At 36.7% G+C, this 22,496-nt stretch overlaps 1 protein-coding gene and 1 long non-coding RNA gene across 6 annotated transcripts in view; one reads left to right on the top strand and one right to left on the bottom strand.

Moving 5' to 3' along the window:
- Positions 1-22,496, top strand: part of NRIP1 (nuclear receptor interacting protein 1) — an 895,475-nt gene that overhangs the window by 262,241 nt on the left and 610,738 nt on the right. The window lies entirely within an intron of this gene.
- LOC126049084 (uncharacterized) overlaps positions 1-22,496 on the bottom strand; it is a 241,950-nt gene that overhangs the window by 133,709 nt on the left and 85,745 nt on the right. For both annotated transcript variants that reach the window (XR_007509086.1, XR_007509087.1), the window contains one exon: positions 7,182-7,240. This is a non-coding gene — a long non-coding RNA (uncharacterized LOC126049084). The remainder of the gene's footprint in view (positions 1-7,181; positions 7,241-22,496) is intronic.

Below are 22,496 nucleotides of genomic sequence, written 5' to 3'. Positions count from 1 at the left end.
TTTTGCTTTAAAAAGCAAATAAAGCACTGTTTAAAATATTTAGTATTCTATTAGAGGTATAGGCTTTTTACTGCCTTTAGCACCAGGTTATCAAAGTACCCTCAGTAGTCCATTATGAGCTAGAAGTAGTGTCTGTCAGAGTTGGTTTATTTCCTCTTTCCCTAAGGGGGAAATTAAGTGTAAAATATAATGTTTTTATAAGGTTTCTTTTATCATTTTAATAAATGCATACACACACTTCTATATTTGTGTCACACAAAGATACATAAAAGAATTGTGCCTTGCACTTGAACTTCCATAGGAAGTGGCTCCCACCACCCCAAACAGTCCTTACAAAAGCTGAGGAGACAAGCTTTATAAAGGTGATAAAAAGGTCCAGTTTGCATAAACTTGAGTTCATTATAGTGATTTTTCTACCTCAGAATTAAGGCAATTGTTTTAAAGTAACTTCAGCCACTCATCACCTTCGAGATATGAAATAGGATCTTGTAATGAAATCTCTATTCTTTGGGAGCATCTTGTCTTTAGAAGCCTAGATTTCATATCATGGAATTACAGAATAAATGAGCTTGGAAGGGATGTCTAGAAGTCACCTGATCTGCTCCCCTGCTCAAAGAAGGTCTAAGAGCAGGTTACTTAGCAGCTTGTCTAGTCAAGTCCTGGACACTTCCAAGGATGGAGATTCAAATATCAAATACAAATATCACATCTAGCAGATTGTTGTTGGAGAGGCTCATCCACATCCTCATAGATTTTCAAAGTTAGCTGGGATCACTATGGTGCTCTGTTCTGATTTCCTGCATAATGAAGTCAAAAAGCTGGACTTGCTCATTTCTGTATCAACTTCTCATTGAGTAAGGACATGACTATAATCAATTTTGATTTAACAAGCTGAAATTTGAGAGGCTTTAATGCATTCCACACTCCGATGTATAATTCATATCATGTAACATTAAACTCTATCCCATCTTAACAGACTGTCTAGAAGATGGTCATTTTGGGTTCAGAAGATACATCCTTCTAACCTTGTCTTGCATTATGTCATCTTTCACTACAAAGGCTTCTCTTACAATTCAGTTACTCTAAGCACAGAGAGCAATTACCTTCTAGCTATCAAACTGCTTATTAATCCCAGGGGATTATAAGTAAATATGTGAAGCTATATGTGTGGTGGGGGGAAAGGGAGGAAAGAAGAAAAAAAAGACACACATGGAAACAAAAAGAAGATATTTGAGAAAGCTAGCATCTCAGTGCCACCAGGATTTCAAAGAACAGTGAACTGCTGGTCATTTTATTACCAGTAGTGAAAAGAAAAAGTAGCCAGTTTTGTAACCAAGAGCTAATCAACTTAGGTATTTCTGTCATACAACACAAAGTAAACTTTACATTGCCAGTTGAAGGCTGGAAGAGGGAACCAGGGATTATTTTCCTTCTGGAAGCTGTTCCACTTTTCTGTCTTGTGCAAATTTGACCGAGTCAGAGAGAGCTCTTTGCACTGTATGATTCAAGCTGTGGGCTTGAGCTTGAAGCACTTCCGTAATATGTGGACCTGAACCACCCAGCGCTCTAACTCTTACTGTTAAACCTTTCCAGTAAGAGTCTTACTGTGAGAAAAATGTCTGTCTCCTTGAAAAAAAATTAGGCAATTACATTGCAAAGTCATGAAAAAGTACTTCCTCTAAAACCTGTGAAGAAATCAGACACCAGCATGTGCAATGTAGTCTTAGAAGCAGAATGACAGGATTACAAGGTCATTGGTTTTCCTTTTGAAAGATGTTATCTGGGCAGCGTTCTGACTCCTAGAGAGTTCAGAAAAAGGAAAAAGACAATATACAAACAAAAAACTACAACAGGCAACAAAAAACAACCAAGTGAAAAAGAATTTTAAACAAAATAAACAAGAATTATGAGAGATGAGAAATATCTTTTTCTGCAACCATGCTTAACCCATTCAGTTACATCTAAGAGATGTACAGAAAGTCAATATCATTAGTTTTTTTGCTTAATTAGATTCAAGGATGAAGGAATTCACAAAATGGTACGGTCCCTTCACCTGTTGTTTTGAAAACAGAGTTTTCATGACTATGAGAGCAAGAAGAATATGGCTTCCACACAAACCAGACTTGACCAAGCACTTTGTAAATGTACAGACCATGAATCTCATAAGCTGCTTTATATAGGACAGGAATGGAAATTCCTCCTATATAGGAAGCAGAACCCCAAATCTCACCAACCAAGTGAGCTGCTGCAATTCAAGCTAGCTGGTCTACAGGAATGTAACATGCAATCAGACAAGCATTCAACAGGCCTCTTTGAGATGTCACTGTTGAGGCCAGTAAGCAGTCAAAAAACCAAAATGTTGCTGTAAACTACAGCATTAGAAAGCCCACCAAAGCAACATTTCCACAGAAGAAAAATGGTGTCCCCCTAAAAAAAAAGACAATGGAGAGAATGTCAACAGAATAATATACCTCTTGTAAGGAAGTACAGGATGACAGCATTTAGTTATCCCTTTAAAGAGGAATCTAATGTTACTCTGCCACTGACTTCTGCTTGTCCAGCTCAACATAAGGTATGATGTACACAAGGGCCTGAAGTGAGTCTCCTCAGTGACCTGAAATTAGCAGGACTCATTGTCCAGGGATCTCAATTCCACTCAAGTCCTGTGCCTAGTGCTCATCATTAATCATGTGCCACTGAGGGCCTGGGCCTGAGCCTGAGCAATGCTGAAGCCAGGTATGCCTCCTCTAGCCTTACCTCAGCCAACCTCAGCACTTGCACACTGATAAAAGCTGGGCTCCCATTCGAGGCTAAGCATTCAGCTGGAGGGCTTTGGACAACACAGCTGTGCTGGGAATTTGACTGCAGGACTACACACCTTGTGAGACTCTTGGATCCCCTTAACTTTTCTTTGACTCTTAGCATGAGAAGATGCCAGTTAAAATACATTTTTGATACAAACCTAATAAAACATGCCTTCTTAGTAGACAAAATGGCAATTTATTCTGTAGATTGGAAGCAAAGGACCACTTCTAATGTTCTCTACCAGAAGAAAACACAGCATATGACAAGGGCAAAGCCTATTTAGTATTTATACATAAAGCAGACCTAATCTTGTTTGGAGTCTTAAGACTCTATAACAATGAAATAAGAACAAGTTCTGGATACTAGTTATTATTCTCATATGGTTAGCGAGCAATTATTGCTAACGATAGGTATCTGACACTGTCTCCCACAGCTGAATCTTCTTCTATTACCATTTTGACTATCATTCACTGCACCATTACATCTAACATGAGTGTTAGCTCCTTGAGAAAACAACCTAATTAATTTTATATGTGTAAGATGCCCCACAGACTCCCCTGATGGACTAATCATATAAATCCATTCCTACTGAGCTGATCCTTCAAGAATCGGACAATAGTTAACAAGTATATGTCAAGACTCAAGGAGCAGCAAACTTGCTGCACCAAAGAGAAAATCTAAGTAAAAAATGGAACACTAAGGCAGAGCTAGCCCAGATGTATTTGCAACAATAATTAGCAGTCATCTCTAAAACAGGAAGTGCTACACAAAACACTGCACAAAATGTAATATCTCCAGCTGTTCAAAATACAAAGAAACATTCTGGGGACAAGATTTGTACATGATTATCTATGCTAATCTAGGCCAGAAGTGTGGGTGCACTGGCAGTACCACAGCATACATTTTGCACATCTATCTGCTCTACCTCTTACATTTTCCTCATTTTCTTTCACACATTTTTATACCCTTGACTAATCTCCGATTCAGCAGGCCATTCTGTATCACTGAATGTTTTCAAATTCTTTCAAAATCAGCCCCAAATGCTAATATTATACAGAGATAGGTCTATACCTATCACTGTATAGGGGGGTGTATATAGACACACACATACATACACAGGCACACACAATATTCACATACATACACAGAAGGTAACCCTAAGAGAATTGCGTCCAACTGTAGTGATCTAATACTATTTTCCCCACCAGATGGCAGTAACTTCAACTTTATATAAACCAGACTGGTTGCCACATGTGCGGCAAACAATGGCATTCTTTATATTTGGGGTTTTCCATAAGAGGGAAAGAAATGCTGTTTTTTCAACATGTACAGCTATTCCAGTTTCCTCCTATCTGATGACAAATTGAAGGATAAAGTTCACTACTAACAGCTAAGCTTAACTTTTAAAACATGTATCATCCCATATTGTTATTTTTCCTGTATACTGTAATTTCGTCAAATTTGAGAAATATGGATGTTATTTCCAGTCATTGTCTTTTTCCAAGAATAATTCCCAAGCAGAAATGACTGGGTAACCTTCAATTGCATAATAAACTTAAACTTTTACAATATATGCTAGTGATCCAAATGAGTAAAGGACTCCAAAGAAGGGGGAAAAAAATGAAAAACATCTTGTGCATAATTGTTTGAGAAAAAAATACAATGTGCAGACTTCTTGACTTATGAAAAATTCAGGGTATCATCTACAGCAAAAATATTGCAGGTAGCACATACTATGTTACATATAGGCTAAATTGCCTTTAATGTGGGAGCTAACAATTGCTTCTACCGGTAAAAATAGGAAAGATTTTGTCAGCATAGTCCAGGCACTGGAAAAATAACATAATCTGGTTGATGGGGACTGCTCGGTAGGATATCCAGCTTTAGGAGCGACTCATCCATAGATCCAGCCAAAAGATTATTGTTTGCTTTTTATTTCTTTAACTTCTCCTTAATTTTGAAACAAATTTTCCTAAAGAAAATGTCAGGTATTACAGAAAGAGGACTTCACTCTTATTCTATTAATATTAGTATTCAGAATGATTAAGTGGGTTTATATTCAGCTCTATGCTGACTGCAAAGAAAATAGCAAGATGCACATTCTTATCAATGAAACACACTCATATTTCAATACATTTATCACCAAATACGCAGTCTGTTTGGACAGCTGGCTTCCACTATCCAACAAGCACAGATTCAGATCCTTTTTTGTTTCATGATTTTTAGTTTTTAGGTAGAAAGACAAAGTAGAGCAGAATTTTCTCCAGATATACAAAATAAGTAAGTACAGTGATGGAAAGAAAAGACCACAAAAATAAAGCAAAAAAAAAATTACCCAGATTTTATGGACAAACAGAAGTTTGAGAGAAAACAAGCATGGCAAAAAAGAAAACTGATCTCAGACACATAAAAAAAATTAAAGAAAGGAACCAAGACCTAACAAAAGTTTCATAGTAAAAGGAGGAAACGCAAGGAGGAGGAAAAGAAATTATGATTGTGAAGCCTTTGGGAAGAGAGAGGAGGAAAGTGAAGGAAGGCCAAAGAGTGTTGCCTTCAAGCCTGGCTTTAGGAGTGCCATTGCAATGAAGCTCAATTTAGTTCATAAAAACTAGGCCTCTATTACCTGGTTGAGTCGAAATACACTGGTGAATTACTGCTTTTCAAGAATCAGTGATACGACTACTTTCTACTAATTCAACATTAAGCAGGCAGCCATACTTGTCCTTCACAGTTATGGCTAATATTCCTGAATATTTCACTTTTCATAACCAGCTTCTCTACATAAACCAAAATATAAGTCCAGTTTACATGGATGTGTACTAGATGCTTGCCATCCCAAATCAATGTCATTTGAACTGAAGACAATCTCTAAATATGGTATAATTCAAAAGACCTTTTCATAAACTTTTCTTTATGGCTTGATATTCTTCTGAGATTGCACAGTCACATCAGCTGGAAGTATAAGCACAATCTACCACAAAAGTAAGTTATTCCTAACATCTGAAGGAAGAAGAAAACTAAAGGTAACAAGGAATTCTTAGTATGAACCTAGCCAAGTGGTTTTAAGTGGAGAATGCAAACCTGTGTGAATAACCACGCACCCAAAATCCATCCTTAGATCAGAAAGACAAACTGAATGAGTCGTTGTTGAAGTGGACAGAGTAAACACATGGACCTACTGTTCAACATAAGGTCCCAGCATAAAGAGTTTAGCACAACCCTGCAACATTCAAAGAGCAAGTAAAGTAGGAGTTAGACAACCGCTTTTTCCTCCAGCTGCAGTATCAGTAGTGATCCTACAGTAAGGTTTATAAATTTCTGTGTATTAGGAAAAAAGATATGGGAAAAATAGACAGAGGTGAAGGAAGAGAAACAAGAACTGAATACTGGAGAATATGTGTTACAGTGGACGTCTGAAGAGAGATCAGATCTATTTTAGCTGACTTGAACAAATATATAGCAGTGATTACAGGAAAACAACTACCACCTATAAGTGCCAGCAGAAAACAATGTCTCAAAGCTGAAGCTAGTCAAATATAATCAGGTAAAAGGCACAATTTTTGACAGTTTGTTTCAGGAATTAATCACTCTTGCTATGAAGATAAATAGGGGATTAAATAAAAAATAAATCCCTTCCCGTTTCAAAGACAAAATACAAGGGAGTAATGGCACAAAATATAAAAAATTAAAAGAGTTTAAACTACATGGTCCAATGGCACATTGTGATTTGCAACATTGTCACTCTCCATGAAAGGTGTGAATTAATTAGTCACATCTGTAAGGAAAAATATTTTGAATCATAGTGATCCCAGCCTTCCCACAAGTGAGAGGATTGCCATTTAACCTCCCTTAGAAAATCATGGGGAAATTTTAATCCCAGTGAAGATGACAATAACAAAACTCCCATCACATTTAACAGTGCTGAGATTTCAGACCCAGTTCTGGTGTTGCCCGTGCTGAGCTATATCCCCGCCAGAGGAAGCCTCAGGGCCCTGCTGCACCACCCCAGACGGGCTGGGGCTGTGGGTGCCAGCCACCGCAGTGGGCCTGACCCTGCCTCCCTCACAGCAGGGCCCAGCCTGGCCTTGCTGCAGGGCCCGGAGTCTAGGCCTTGGCCTGAGGGACACCTGCTCCGCCTGGCCCAGTGCTGGCAAGGGGGCTGTCCCAGCTGGTGCCCGTGGCCAGCCCCACACCCTGGCAGCCCTGTGCTGTGAGGATAAGCACCGTGACTGTGCTCCTCAGGAGCCATTTCAAATGCAGAGGGAGTGTCTGCTAACTCTGTCCCAGGAAAGCTGGCATGGATGGAGCGCAGCAGCACTGCCTGCAGTCACAGTGACTTGGCAACTGAGACATTGGGTAACGGTCTCAGGGCTTACCTGTGGCTTGTGAAGCAGCAAACACAGTCCTGCTGCGAAACGGGAAGGCAGCTGTATACCTGGAAGAGATACAGTGCGTCAGAACATGGATACAGGACTCGCACAATAAACTAGCTGATTCTCTGGGTTTCACCTGGTTGTTCTAAAATTAACCCCGTTTCAAAGAAAGACGAATGTTATATCCCATAATTAAAAAATATACAGACAAAAAAGAGAAACCTTTTTTTTTAAGGTTTGGTGAACTTCAACAGGTTAACAAATTTATGGGCATTGTCATATATCAGCAGCTTAAGCAAGAAAATAAGCCGGTACCACAAGGCAGAGTGCCTGACCCCTTGCTCGCCCGACTCGGCCTGTCTGAACAGTGGACCAGCACGGGGCCTGCCCTCAAGCCCTGCTTTTCCAAGGGTGTCAGTGGACACAGGCAGGGAGCAGGCCACAGAGAAGGTGAATTATTTTACTCCTCTGCCATCTTCTCTTTTGTAGGCCCCACAGCCTTTCGTAACGTTACAAATGTTACGAAAACGTAACCAGAAAACGTGGGGGCACTCCCTTGCTGGCTGCACATTCAATTGTGTGCTGAGCTATGCAAGCAAATAAAGCCACAATTTTATTATTTTTATAAAGTAGCAACCAACTCAATTTTTTAGACTGAATTTTAGCACATGAAAATTCTTTTTTCTTTCTGTAGATTTTTAGAAAACGTGTAGTTTGAAATTATGCACAGAGTCTCATTTGTACTAACATCTTCACGGCAAACACAAAGTTGTGTTTAGTAGAATTTATTAGGAAAATTATTAATCAATAATCACATTACTAGTACAATAAATATAATACCAAGGGACAACACACATAGTAGAAGCACTATTCTGGCAAAAGGTGTTTAGTTTATGCAGTAAGAAAGCCTCTGAGCTGTTTGTTATCAACAGATCACATATAGTGCCTTCCTTTCAATAACATGGAGTTTTTCAAGAAATGGGATAAGTTAGTAAACTGTTGTTATATTCAGCAAATGCACAGGATCTTTAAACAAGGAACCCTTTAGCTTCTGAGAGCTCAATTAGTATTAATTACAAGTTTAAAGAAGCACCACAACATATTCACATTGATAGTATAGGCATATCTACAGCATAATTACTGCCACTTCAATAAGTGCAGTCATGCATACGCATCCCCTTCTAGGATCAAAGTGGTGGCATATGGAGCCCAGGCTCCTGCTATCAGTCGCAACCGTGTTTCACATTCCCTTTCATAAATGTATCATTTTCCACCTTGCAAACAGCTGGACGTGTGTAGAAAAACAAAACCTGACAACCTTATTGGGAGGCTTCTCCAGAACACTACTGCTTTGAAGGCTAGAAATCTTCTAACTTTTAGTCTGATTTTCTGCCATTTATTCCTGTCCCAGCTCTGTTCTTCAGATTAAATTATTGTTCTCCTTTGCTTGCAATTCTCCTCTCCCCGCAGCAGGTCTTTTCTCTTGGCCTTCATTTTACTGAAGAGAAATAAAGCTTTTAGTATCCTCACAGTAATTTCTCCTCTTCCTACTATTCATTTTACTAGTCTTTCTCCGTTTGTTACAAATAAGTTCATGCTTCCTATACCTGAGTGCTCTGAATGCTAGGCAGTATTCCCGGGGAGGTTGTTGCAGTGCTTCACATGGAGGCATTAATAATTTTATTTCACTACCTGAATGGTCTAATTTGATACACTTTTAAATGTCATAAACTTGGTTTATGTACATATCACATTGGTGTGTCAGTCATTTTGGATGAAATTCATCTCACCTAGTTCTAAGCAGCACTTCTGAGCTAGTCACCACAGGCACCTTTTATAATTAGAGAGGCACTTTACAGCATGATTCATCTGATCTATTTTTAGAGATTCTGACTGCATGAAATCTGTGCCCTAGAAATAATCTTCACTGACCATATCTACACAAATACCTCAGTTGGAGAGATCTATACTGGATCAACTGAACAGCTTATTTTGTGGTTTATTAATACAATCATCTCTTTCATTTCCTTTTTAAAAATCACAAGATATCAGATAATAGCAGATGTAATCAAAACAACCGACATAACTTTATGTTTTCAGACTTCCATCCTGTTTCTATTACTCATAGTCTTTGAGTTGCGAAGTTTTCTCTGGATTATTCCAAATCGACAGAACTTTTGAACTGCATATTGAAAATGGCTCTTTTAGTACACCTTTAAAGCCCACAGTAACTAGAGGTAGCACAATTTCCTCTCAGAAATCAAGTGCTTGTGTAATGATTTGACGGGATTACAGTTTGATAATTGATATTCTAGACTAGAACATGAGAAAGAGCAACAGGTATTTTAGGAAATCAGATTGTTGTAATATTGAGAAGTGAAAACAAGATGCTGAATTTTTATCAATCATAAATAAAAGGACGTAGACTTGGGGAAGTAGGTAGGAAGTTTTTGGCAATCCTTCTCTATCAAAGCTCCTTAACTACATTTTCTAAGCAAGAAGCTCGAAACATTTGACTAGTAAAAGATAAACATTAAAATCAAGCAAACAAGCACAAATACATATCTCTGCCATCTTCTCCAATGGAACAACTATGGAATTTTGCTTCACAAAGAACAAATTAAAATCAGAAGGAAGTCGATACTCTCCCTCACCTCCATAGACAAATCAATGTAGTTGCCTTGCTGTATGGTCTCACAGTGGATTAATATTTAAAAATTGACTACTGCTGAATCTTAAAATTACCTTAAATCCTCCAAATATGAACTATGCAATGGAAAAAGTGTTACGACCATACCAGTGTTTCTTTGTTTTGTGAGGGAAGTGCTAGGTTTTTCCCAGATTTTGCAGCAAGTGACAGGCTGGACTGAGTATCTCAGGAGTTTTGGTTTTGGCCAATACATACTCATGAAGGCTTTCTTCACATGTCACCCACCCTGCTTACATATAAGCATTTGAACAAGTCTCCATGTGACACAAGGGTTTGGACATATTTTCTTATGACAGCGGGTAACTGGGGAAAGTTTTCATCCAAAACACTGTCAATCCCAAGCTAAATACAAATTACAGAATATTTGGAACGTTACTGAACACACAGACACAAACAATTCAAAACTAAGTTATTTACCATAGCAGAATTCATTATGAATGCTTTTCATTCTACTTGTTGCTCAGAAACCAGAACTCAGGATAAGCCTCAGAAATGCAAACACCTAACAACTTCATTCCCTGAACCACAATACCAAAAGGATTAACTTCCAGATAATTCAGGCTCAAAGACAAATTCATGGACAGGAGATCCATAAACAGATAGTGAAGGTTACAGGTAGTGATGTCCTCTCTAACATCACAAGTCCCAAAACGGTGGATGCCAAGGGTGTACAAGGGAAATGGACCACAGAATGCAGAGAGGCCCATGTGCTTTCCCTAAATTGCATGCCCTGATGCCATAGAATAAGCATCAGGATAGGTGGACCATTAACCTGGCCCACCAGAGCGTTTATTGAATTATCTTGTTCCATGAATAAAAACCAGATAGACTTCAGTATCACCTTGAGGAAACTCAAATAAAATTGTGGGGAAAAGATATTTGTTTAAAATTGTTAAACACTGCGGCCTAAAAGTGAGGTCATCTAGTCAGAACTAATGAGAGAAGAAATACCATTAGGGTTCTCACAGAACATGCATTCAGACCCAAAAACCCAGTCACAGCAGGATCAAAGGTATGTCATTTCACGGAAATATGAAAGATTTTTTTCAGGATGTAATTTCAGATTTTTTTTAAAATGTCAAACTATCAGCCATCATCTCGCTCATAAACCAAAAATCATCAGATTTTCTATTCTCTATGAAAATTCTATTTTCTTAGGCCAGAGCTCTCATAAACATGTCTTTGACAGTGGCATTTGTTAAGCTTATATGCTGACCTTTTCAAAGTTTCTCTCTTTTGAAATGACTGTTCTTGTTTTGCATTCTGCTACGTATTCTTTCACATACTGCTAACTGCAAAATTTGCATGCTTGCCCTAGTTTGCAAGGTTCTTTACTCATGAGCGTACAAGTACTACAAGATTTCTTTAGAACACTTTCTTTTCAGTAATGTAAAACTCCCAGAGCTCTTCAACAGATACAAACACAGTGGGAATTTCTACCTGTTTCTGAAATGAGATGTAATAATTCTACCAAAGGCATATCTGTATAGCCAATATTTATCCTGAGAACTCCCTCTTTCATTACTATCTCTTTTGAAGAAATCAAATAAGAAAAAAAAATGTAGTCACTCCCCAGACAGCACAATATTTGAAAACCAAGACCAACAGTAGCTTAGACTTACTCTGGTCCCTTTTAAGTCTGTTTGATTTTCCATAAAGTCATTATGTAGTATACAAGAGGAGGCAAATGGTGAGAAGGTGGCATGTTTTGGTTAAGGAGGACCTCCATGACGCTATTCTGAAAATATTAGAAAGGCAAAAGCAACCATTTTATAGAAAAACTTGTTTTCTACATAAGGACAATGCATCTCCTCGTAGCCTAGAAAGGCAGTCATATCCTGGGCTGCATAAAAAGAAGTGTGGCCAGCAGGTCAAGGAAGGTGACTCTTTCCCTCCACTCCACTCTCATGAGACCCCACCTGGAGTACTGTCTCCAGCTCTGTGGCCCTCAGCACAAGAAAGACATGGACCTGTTGGAATGGGTCCAGAGGGGGACCTCGAAAATTATCAGACCATTGGAATACCTCTTCTATGAAGAAAGACTGAGAGAGTTGGGGTTGTTCAGCCTGGAGAAGAGAAGGCTCCGGGAAGACCTTATTGCAGCCTTTCAATACTTGAAGGGGTTTGTAAGAAAGATGGAGAGAGACTTTTTACCAAGGCCTGTAGTGACAGGACAAGGGGTAATGGTTTTAAACTGAAAGGGGATAGATTTAGATTAGATATAAGGATGAATTACTTTTACGACAAGGGTGGTAAAACACTGGAACAGATTGTCTAGAGAAGTTGTGGATGCCCCATCCCTAGAAGTGTTCAAGGTCAGATTGGATGGGGCTCTGAGCAACCTATCTAGTGAAAGATATCCCTGCCCACAGCAGTGGGGTTAGACTAGAAGAACTTTAAAGGTCCCTTCCAACACAAACTATTCTATGATTCTACAGTTCTATGACTGTTTGGCTCTTTGCAGGAGATATATTTGCCAGGGGATCATATCACAAAGATTGTGATCTTAAATTAGTCAGGGTCTACACACGAATGAAGCTGTTATTGCTGTTATTCTGCATGTCTATGTTAAAAAGCTACAAGAAATACCAGGTTATTTCAGATTAACATTATTTCAGAAATGCTAAAGCTTCCTCTTCTACAAACAGAAAATAAGCATTAAAGGGACTTCTGCTTATCAGTATCAGAGGCTCAGAAAATGACAGTACTGAAATGAACTTTGTATACTTCAGATGCTCTTGGAATGAGACTAACTTCCATTTCAAGGACAAAACATCATGGAACTACGCCATTGAGTGAGAAAATATGTCTTTCTGGTCATTTGACACAGAGTTCATCCTGCATCTGTTATTCATATTCAAAGCATTTGGAAGGAGACTTAGCATAAGGAGCAAGGACTTAAGTAGACTTTCTAAGGCTTTTTGTGGTGGTGATTATAGACCAAGAAGAATATTCAAGAGCCAGAGAGACTTAATTTGTTTTCTATCTTAAATTGAAGCTGATGCAATAAATAATTCCCAAGTTTTTAACAAAGCAAATCCACATACAGTACCTAAAGCAAGTAACTGTAGCTGTCACTGGCTTAACTCATCTATCAGGTACCTTGGTTTTGAGGGCAAAAGCATAGAGACTTTCACATATTACCAAAATTCAAACAACACAGTTTTAAGTTTTGATGATTCTTTGCTAAATGGGCTTCTCCAAGTCCTTGCTCTTACCAAGTCCACAGTCAGGCTTGAATATTCTCAATCATTGAGGAAATGTACAAAAGGATGATCCTGGGGAAGCAAACGTGGGGATTAAAGCTGGCAGCACATTTAGAAACCTTGAATTAAAAAGGTATCTTTTAATTCAAATTTCAGATAACTATAATTCCCCTTGTATCGCCAAACTAAAACCTGGGCTCTCTTCTTTTTTTTGCTGCCATTATTTTATCCAGTAGATTATTAGGATGTGCAACATGATAAACTATTATCTTTGAAATGATGACTTACAACATTGTTGCATATCATAATAAAGTGCCAGTATACAAAATGCTTAAAGATGGTACCAAACTGCAGAACCCTTATCTTCAATGAGCTAGAGGATAGTGGTCTCTTCAGGGTATTTGCTTTGTTTTGGTTCAGTATACCATGGTAGAGCTGACAAGTTTTTTCAAAGAGGCTTACCTGGGTGACTCAAATTAAGACACTTATGGTGAAATAAATAAGACCATTATAAAACCTTTTTCTCAGTTGCTGAAGTTTTCATAGGCTACATGTTCCACATTGGTTCAGATATCCCTAATCCTTTCTATTTCTTCAGGGAATAAAAAATGGAGGGAAGAAAGCGTAGATAAACCATACTGGTATGATTGGTACCTCCCTTAATTCAAGTGAGTAATTCAGTCTAAAATTCCTCTTAAATGAGCTGATGACACAGTGAAACTTGTCTACAGCACACTGACTTAAATTTTTGTCCACCTCTTGTGAAAACAAAGGAATTCTTTCTGAAGACAACAGGAGTATTAATTGCATTGATTATGAAAGAAATTGCATCTGATAATCCTTTCTATGCAAACCACAAAACTTCACAACATCCAGGAGGCATCTCCAGTATAAAAAAAGCCTTCTTCCTCCTTCTTCTCAAAAGCAGTGATGCACTCCCTTTGTTCAGAGAAGCTGAATTCGCTTCTATATCACAATGGAGGTTAGAAGATAGTGTTGCTTCTCAAGGCCTTTAGAGCCCTGGTATTCAAGAAGGGGAATAAAATGTTTAGATTATTTCTTCCTTCATCTAAATGAATGGCTCAAACAGGAAAATTAAAAAGAAGTCCAATACTCATCACTGGCTTTCACAGAGTAAAATGCCTCCAAGTGGCAGCCTGAACTTCAGCTTGAGGTAACTAGGTGCAAAGCTGGCACGTTGCTCAAGCAACAGCCCACTATAACCCAATGTTTTTTCAGAACTTCAGTGTCAACAACAGAAGAGGGCCAGGAGTGTATGTACTTTGGGGCAACACATCAATGCAGGGTAAAATCCATCCTACAACAACAACAGAAATAAAACTTAATGGTTTCACAACCATATTTTTCATTGCTAATAGAAATGCACCTTTTCCCTTCAACACCAAGTCTTATACATCTTTCATCGCAATGCTCTATCCTCAGCTCCTCACAGGAGAAGACTAATTATTTCAAGAAATGATCATGAATATAATTAAGATCAGGTCCTCCCCTTGGTACACTGTGCAGAGTGTTGTGAATCTAGAGATGATTTTCTTATCAATTACATTAAAATGAACAAGAGGGAAGCCTTTTATTTTAAAAATCTTCCTTCCAGGAGCAGATATCTCTCTCTCTCCCTCTCTCCTTTTTTATGTTTTATTAAAACTTAATGTGTTATTAGCATGAGAATAAGTGACTGCTGCCATTACCCTACTGAATTTTCAGCAGTATTTGATACCAAATACAATAGCACTGCCTTTTGCACTGTTTATGCCATACATGTAAGATTGAGTATTTAATCTTTTAATTTATTGTCAAATGTAACAAACAAAAATTAAGGGAGTCTCACATAGGCTAAATAAAGCTTAAGGCACAACACTTCCACACGGTGTATGAATTTCTAAACTGCAGTCAGTATATGAACATGTTTGTCATTATTAACATGCATTTATAGTTCAGTAGGAATACCAAAATGTCCTATTACATGTAAGAGACTACACAAAAGACCAGCAAATAGATTTTTCTCTTATGCTAATGGGATTAGTTAATGGACCTTCTGGAGAAAAGGTACAGTTTGCAATCACGTGAAAGACTATCTGAAAACTAAATTAATATGCAGGATATATATTATCCAGAACTAATCCACTGAATCCGGATCATGACCATTTTAAGCTAATGGGTTTCCTACTTTTGCTATTAATATTTAATTGCTTATATTGCATATTTATAGTGCCCTATGCATTTTTTGTTGTTTCTTTAGATGATTTTGGCCCATAAATGTGCAAGGTAGGCCAAAGACTTTTTTCAAAAAAGCCTATCACTATTTAGAAGCAACTTGCAGTTGGTTCACTACATACTTTCATTTTGAATATGTAGTCCCCAGTCTAAAGTTAAATCAAACCGTCCTACAGATCAACAGAACTTCAGAATACACCCGGAGAAACTACTCCCATTGATACACTCATAAATATTAATTACATTTATAGGATAGCAATACAAATTCTACCAAGTACCACAGGACCCTGCAGTTATTCAAGAGCAGCAAAAAATACTGATGCAAATGACTGGAGTAATTATTAGTGTTCTTGAAACTTCAAACTCTGTTCAACAGTTCAGCAGATATTTGCTCCTGATCCCCCCTCCCCCCAATTTTAAGAGAATAGTTGGAATAAAATTAATCCTGTACTGATAATAAGAACACAAATGCTGTAGCTTGTAATAGAAAAAAAAATATTGTAAGCACGTAACAGAAGTGTAAAACAAACATTGTAACAGTAAAATTCTAATAAAAATAGTACGCCATCAAAATTTACAAACTACCACAAACAGTTAAAATTTCACAGAACAGATTTAATAAATACAATTAATAAACCAGGCACACTTATGCCAGAGCAAATACAGTACGCATTTTAATTTTTCAAGAGGAAATATAATATGCTGTAGCTAAAGGAATAACAAAGCAAAAAAAAAGAAAGTGCAAACATAATGATTCTCAAAGGTTAATGGTTACACCACAGGCTTATATTCACTGATCATATTTTTACTACCTATAGCCTGCAGATAATATTTTTTCTTTACCCTGAAGAGGGTAAGGCTATTATGTGCTGACTTTTGTGTGCATTTTTAATTGTCTTTCCTAGGAGTACAAATCTCAAAAATTAGCATTGTAGAGCCAAAAAAGGAAGAAAAATAACTGGCAAAAATATTGGAAAGAAAAAGTTATTGCAGAGAGACAGAAATTCATTACTTTCATGCTCTGTCAAACTTATAATAATATGCACTTTGAAAGAAAAGCAAAATCTTATTTTAAATGGCGTTTGCTAAAGCTACGCTAACAAAAGGATTTGTGGCCCTGTCACGAAAAACATTGACCCTTGACCTTTTTTCAGTTTAGAGAAGGAGAACAGCCAGAATGTTGTGTATCAAACACATGTTTGTTTTGTATAAACATTCTCCCAATTTTCTTAGTTTGCTGCAAAAGTGGAGAAAAAAGAAAAAAAAAAAAAAGAAGAAAATGCCCCAACAGAAAGGCTCAATTCGGAAACAGTGCAAGCCTGCTAACAGTCATGTGACTTTTTTTTGCTAACAGCCATGTGCTCGCGTATCATTTTACTCTGAAATAACTCTGCGGATTTCAGCTCAACCTGCCTTTGCTTATAATGCATGACATAGCCTGTGAGGGAGCCTGAGAACCGTCCCTCTTCAAAAGCAAGGTTCCCATGCTTGGCCTGTAACCATGGAAGCAGATGCCTTTTTTGCTTACCCCTGCTTACCTCTTTGCAGCCACGAGCTGCTCCCTATTGTTAAAAGGGGTACGCCTTGATTTTTCTTCGTCGTGACCGAACTTGCCTCTTCTTCAAAGGGCACGATGCTGCAGGTCATTGGTCTAGACTGTTTGCACGGTCCAGAGAACAGCCTTGATGTAACCCTTGCTCCGTCTGTGCCACACCACCAGCCGTGCGACTGCAGACTGTAGGGGGACATCGGAGATCTGTATTTGAAAAGAAGTCCGTCCGATTTTGCCATTGTGCCTTTTCAGTCATCGATCGAATGAATATCGAACCTTCTGTCGTTGCATGTGTGAAATAGATAGCTTAGCAAGCACTTTTGTGCCCAAACCTGTGCAGTGGGCCAAACTCTCTCCCTTTATTCACAAGTATTATTGGTTTTTGGAGTATAGTAATTTCTTAGGTACTTTAATAATGGTGTCCTAATGTTAGAGCAGTCTCACAACAGAATCTCTTTGTTGTTATCTGCTGGATTTAGCACTTAATTTTTTAATAATTTTTTTTTCAAGGTGCTTTCTCTCTCAGTTATTTCCAGTTGAACATCAGCCCTCTTAAAGTGCAAGGGAGACTGATTTTGAATCGGTATAAGTAGCCCAGAATTGTGAGGGGTTTCAAAACAAGATACTGACTGGAGGTTTGCTACCGTAAGGCTTTAATAATAACACAGGGAAAAGAGTGAACTTGGAAAGCTTCCAAGGTAAATTCAAAAAGTAAAAAATTCAACAAATATGGCATTTTCTTTTTTTTCTTTTTTTTTTTTTTTTTGTTGTTGTTAAATAAAAGTAAAGTAGATAGTAATAAGGAAAAAAAGATATTGTAATAGATAAAATATCCTGACAGTGGTGGCTAAAAACATAAAAGAATCCTATCTCCTTCTTTCCCTCAGTATACAAGCACAAATAATGTGGAAATTTAACATCTGATAACATGGGAGCTCTAAAATACTTTTTACTCTTCTGTACTACTGCACATCTATTTTCGATATTCACTGGCTAGCTTATTTTTTAAAGATGTATTTCATTTAAAAAAACCCATATAGATAAATGTCCGAACCATAGCAAGAAATTATTAAAATTATGCTAAGCCACTAAGAAAATGTAGCTGAAGTGTTCAGTTGAAGAGTTCAACAGAACTCTAGAAATTTCAGGGAGGAGAGACGAAAAAAATGCTCTAAGACCTTTGAATAAAAAACACAGAATTGTAGCTAATGTGGAAAATGATACATTCTTGAAATCAGTCGGTAAGCAAGTTTTTACTCTTCTTTTAACAGAATGGCAAACTCTGACCACTGCCTGTCAAAAAACAATAACCTAGTGACAGCCATCAGCACCTACTCATTGTAAAATACGCCTGCTTCTACTCTGTTCTAATAAAATTTGGATCACATCAAAAAGGGCTTATATATTCTTCAGGGTGTTGCTTACCCAGCATTGTCTGTATATGACATCAGTATATATATTTTTGAGATACCACTATCTCATACTTCAAGGCATACCTATTTTCTCTAATTGCCGCAGGCAAAGGGGAGGTGCACTAAAGAATAAAGAAGGTTATTGTGACAGATGAAACATAATTCACAATGAGTACTCTTTTCATCCAGCCTTAAGTAGCAGAGGATTACTCCAAGCTGAATTTTAGGGGAGTATGTCTGATCTGATTTCATAATATGAGGACAGGCCACAAGCTGAAAGGCAATGTAAACCAATTATGCTTTTGCTGATTGTTTGTGTGGTTTTGTTGTTGGGGTTTCCCCCCCTTTTCTGGAAGTAGAAGAAATGTTAACGTGAAGAGGGTCTGAAGAAACATGGGGAAAAGTAAGAAAAGAAGAGAAATAAAAGTTGGGATTTTCTGGAATGGATATTGATAAATGCTTATTCTATATTTCTGCTTCATGACACTTAAATGAAATAAGATCATGCCATTTCTTCAGTAAATATGGGCTGTGAAAGTAGGTAAATGAATTTTGATACACTTCCTGAACTTGTATTGCTTCAGAGAAATTCATACTTGAATGTTCTAAAAATGCTGTATGATATCAAGTTTAGATGTAGATAATTGTGACAGTAAAATAACTTTCTGCTAAACATGTGTACATTGCTTTTCTGAGTCACTGTTTTAATATTTAAACAGTAAATAGGTAAGCTTGCATGTGTATTATATATGTTTGTCTCCTTATAGTGTGCTTTGGAAAAGACTTGCTTAGCATAAATTACTGTATTACATTCTGAAAGGATTTATCTCTTTACTGTTTCAGTTTTCATATAACAACTATTTGTTTATGATATAAAATTGCATTCAGAATGTCTGGACGTGTAGATAGTTAAACTGCAGAGACTGCTAAGGTACTTGGCAAAAGGAGTAAACAGTATCTCATTTTGTCTATAGAAATGTTAATTTAGATTAATTACTTTTTTAAGCAATAGGTAACTTTTAAAAAATCCATTTTAATGCAAGTGTTAATAAAGTAATCATTCATCTTTTCAAAGAATGTTTCTACATATTTTGTATAATTTAGTATGCAAAATAAAACCATTTTTAGATACAAATTCTAAATATATTTTTCAAGTGTTCATCTTGTTTGAAAATCACGGACACAAAAACCCCAACCAACCATGAGTTAAATGTTTGCTTTCATATGTTTTGTACTTTTCAATTACACAAAAACTGCTTAGCAGTCATAGCTAATAAAACTGTTCTGCTAATTGAAAATAAATTATTACTACGGGATAGTTCATACCTTTCAGATTTTAGACTGAAAATAAATATAAAGATTAATTGGAACAGATTCTGTTATTCAAGTGCTGCTATGTATCAGACCAGCTAGGACAATTCAACAACTTAATACCAAATCTTACATAAAAAAATGGCAAGGAAACAGCATAAAAATATGCATGTGAAATTATTATTAATTATATTTTCTAAACCAGAAAAGAACACTGAAATTTTGTCTTTCTATAGGCTGTTACTGAACTGTTCTCTTATATAATATGATTTCATGCCATTCTTAAAAGCAAGCATAAAATCCATCTAGTGTATTTCATAAACACCATAAGCAATTAGATTTTGGTGAACAAGCAGTATGAATTAAGCACACCTCAGTACTATACTCTTAAAGAAAGAATGAACAGTCAGAAAACATATCAAAATACAATAAGAAAACTGCTAGATTGAAAGCATACATTTTAATATTTTAGTTCACAAAGGGAGCAGCAGCCAAAAGACTGTTCTAACCACCTGACAAATAGCAACAAACAACAGCTCTTGAGTCAAAATATTTATTAGGGTGGCATGTCAATGCACAGGCTAGCATATGTGCTAAGGAGAAATTATTCTATTCTCTTCAGCTGAGTGAAGTAGTAACAATGAACATAAAGATTTATAAATATATATAGAACTGAGAATGTTTCTTTCAAATCATACAACCATTTAATTTTCATTGATCATTTAAAAATATATCAAAAAATGTCAAATGCAAGTTACTTTAATTCCTGTGACAATTTTTATCCAAATGTTATTGTTGCCATGTCACACTGCACTTGCCACCCATCATAAAGTTTCTTAGTAAGAAATACATACTTAAGCATTTGTTTAAGGAGTCAAGTAGCATTTTAGCTACACTGAATGACATTAATTTAAGCAATATATCTTATACTAATAAACTTTCAAACAATGTGTATTTTAGGGGTATTCATATTGGTAGACTGTTTTTGTTCTCTTTAAAATTAGATTGAGGAAGAATTTATTATTGACATTATGGCACATAAAACTTTCAGTAAAACTGGAGAGGAAGGTTGTCTTTGGAAAAGTAGGGAAAAGAGAACATCTTAGATCATGCCTGCATGCAACAAAAAAAGTACACTTAAGATGAACAAACAATGTTTTAATACTGAATCAAACAATGAGCACTCATTTCTTTTACAAATCTAAAAATATTAATATTATACATTATTTTAATTCTTTTCTGTAAAACATACATCAGGCTGACTGAATATATATCAAGTTCACTACATCATTTTTAATAGCCAGTGTTGGGGTTTATTTAAAAGAGAAGAAGGAGGGGAAAAGAGCTCTTCCCTCTCCCCTGCAAATGGCTTTGATTCTAACTAAATCTTAGTGTGCAGGTATAGTTGTCTTATCCCATACTCTATAAAGCTTTAAAAAAACTGTGAATGAAATTAAGATTTGAAATATTTCGGGAGCTACAAAGAAAACAGCAGCTCAGGAGACAACAGTGGGAATGTAAGAAACCACAGCCTTTGATTCTATACGACAAGCTGGATAGGAGTCAAAGCTGCCACATGTGGTGTGAAAAAATGCCACCCTGGTGTGAACAAAGGGTTTAAAATGGAGTCAAGAAGCGTGCAAGCTCAATGTCTAAGCTTTTCCTGTGAATTGTACTACCACAACCTGCAGGATATCAAGTGGGCTGGGAAGAATAGAGTGCCTTTGGAAGCTACAATGGAGTAGCAGTGGCCGTCGGTGCATTAGAGTTTCTATTGTTTTGGTCTTCTTGTTTGTGCATGGTTACAATGCACTGCTTTACTTCAGTGAGAAATTAAACTCTAAGCACCAAAAATAAAGTCACAAAATTCACCAAGAAACTGACGAATGCAGTAATTTTGATCTTTCTTATTGTAGTCCTAGTTTACTGGTCAATGAGAGAATTTACCAGCTAGACTGTTCATTTTACCGGGGCCTGAACCACAATCTCACACATACAAAATACAGAGTAATAAACATTATTCATAAATATCTTTATGGCCTTTTACTGAGATAAGATTTGCAATAATATAAGCATTCATTGGGGTTTAGTCAAATAGAAAGAATGTTGCACCTCATTTCAATCAACAGCTTTCCTCCTTTTATTATTACAACATAAAGCTATTAATCTGCATATGCAGTTCAGAAAACACTATCTTTTAGAAATAATCTATGAAAGTGTGCAGTAGCAACCCAAAAATGTATGGGTCATACACGTGCAAAAATGCTACGCTAACAATGTTTAACAGTGAAGGTACTGAAAAATGTAAATATTCTACCTAGATAAAGGAAAATGTTATGTAGCCAAAGCACAAGAAATAATAAGAAAGAAAACAGTCAAATATATTTTCCCAAAAGATGCAAATAGCAAAAAGTACAAGTTCCTCAAAAAGAAAATGCAATACAGTTATTAGACTTCTAAACAAAATCAATTAAAATCCAAGGAAGCAGGCCCACAAAAGCCAATAAACAGTAAATTTTCTAAGAATTAAAGAAACCTTCCGATTTCCTATATTACATTTACATTTTTTGTTAAGGATTAGGTTAAAAGCCACTGATTTTTAGTTTACGAATGCAGGTCAAGACAAGAACATTTTTCTATTTACTCTGTGTAACTCTGTATAGAAATCAATCTGATACTTTCATTACAACCACACAATCAATTCCATTTAAAGTACAATGCAACAGCCAAGTCCAAGGACAATATGGATCGCTGAAAATCCTTCATACTATCTACAGAATTTATTCAGTACAACTGGGATGATTTTTCTTCTCATTAGTATGCAACAAGGTTTCACACACAAACTTATCCCAGCCTCACCTGTTTTTAGTTCAAAGCATAAAATTAAAAAAA

This window comes from Accipiter gentilis, chromosome 21 (genome assembly GCF_929443795.1).
Source record: "Accipiter gentilis chromosome 21, bAccGen1.1, whole genome shotgun sequence".
Classification (NCBI taxonomy): Eukaryota; Metazoa; Chordata; class Aves; order Accipitriformes; family Accipitridae; genus Astur; species Astur gentilis.
The sequence above is the reverse complement of the archived record's forward strand: the minus strand, read 5'-3'. Positions and strand labels throughout refer to the sequence as shown.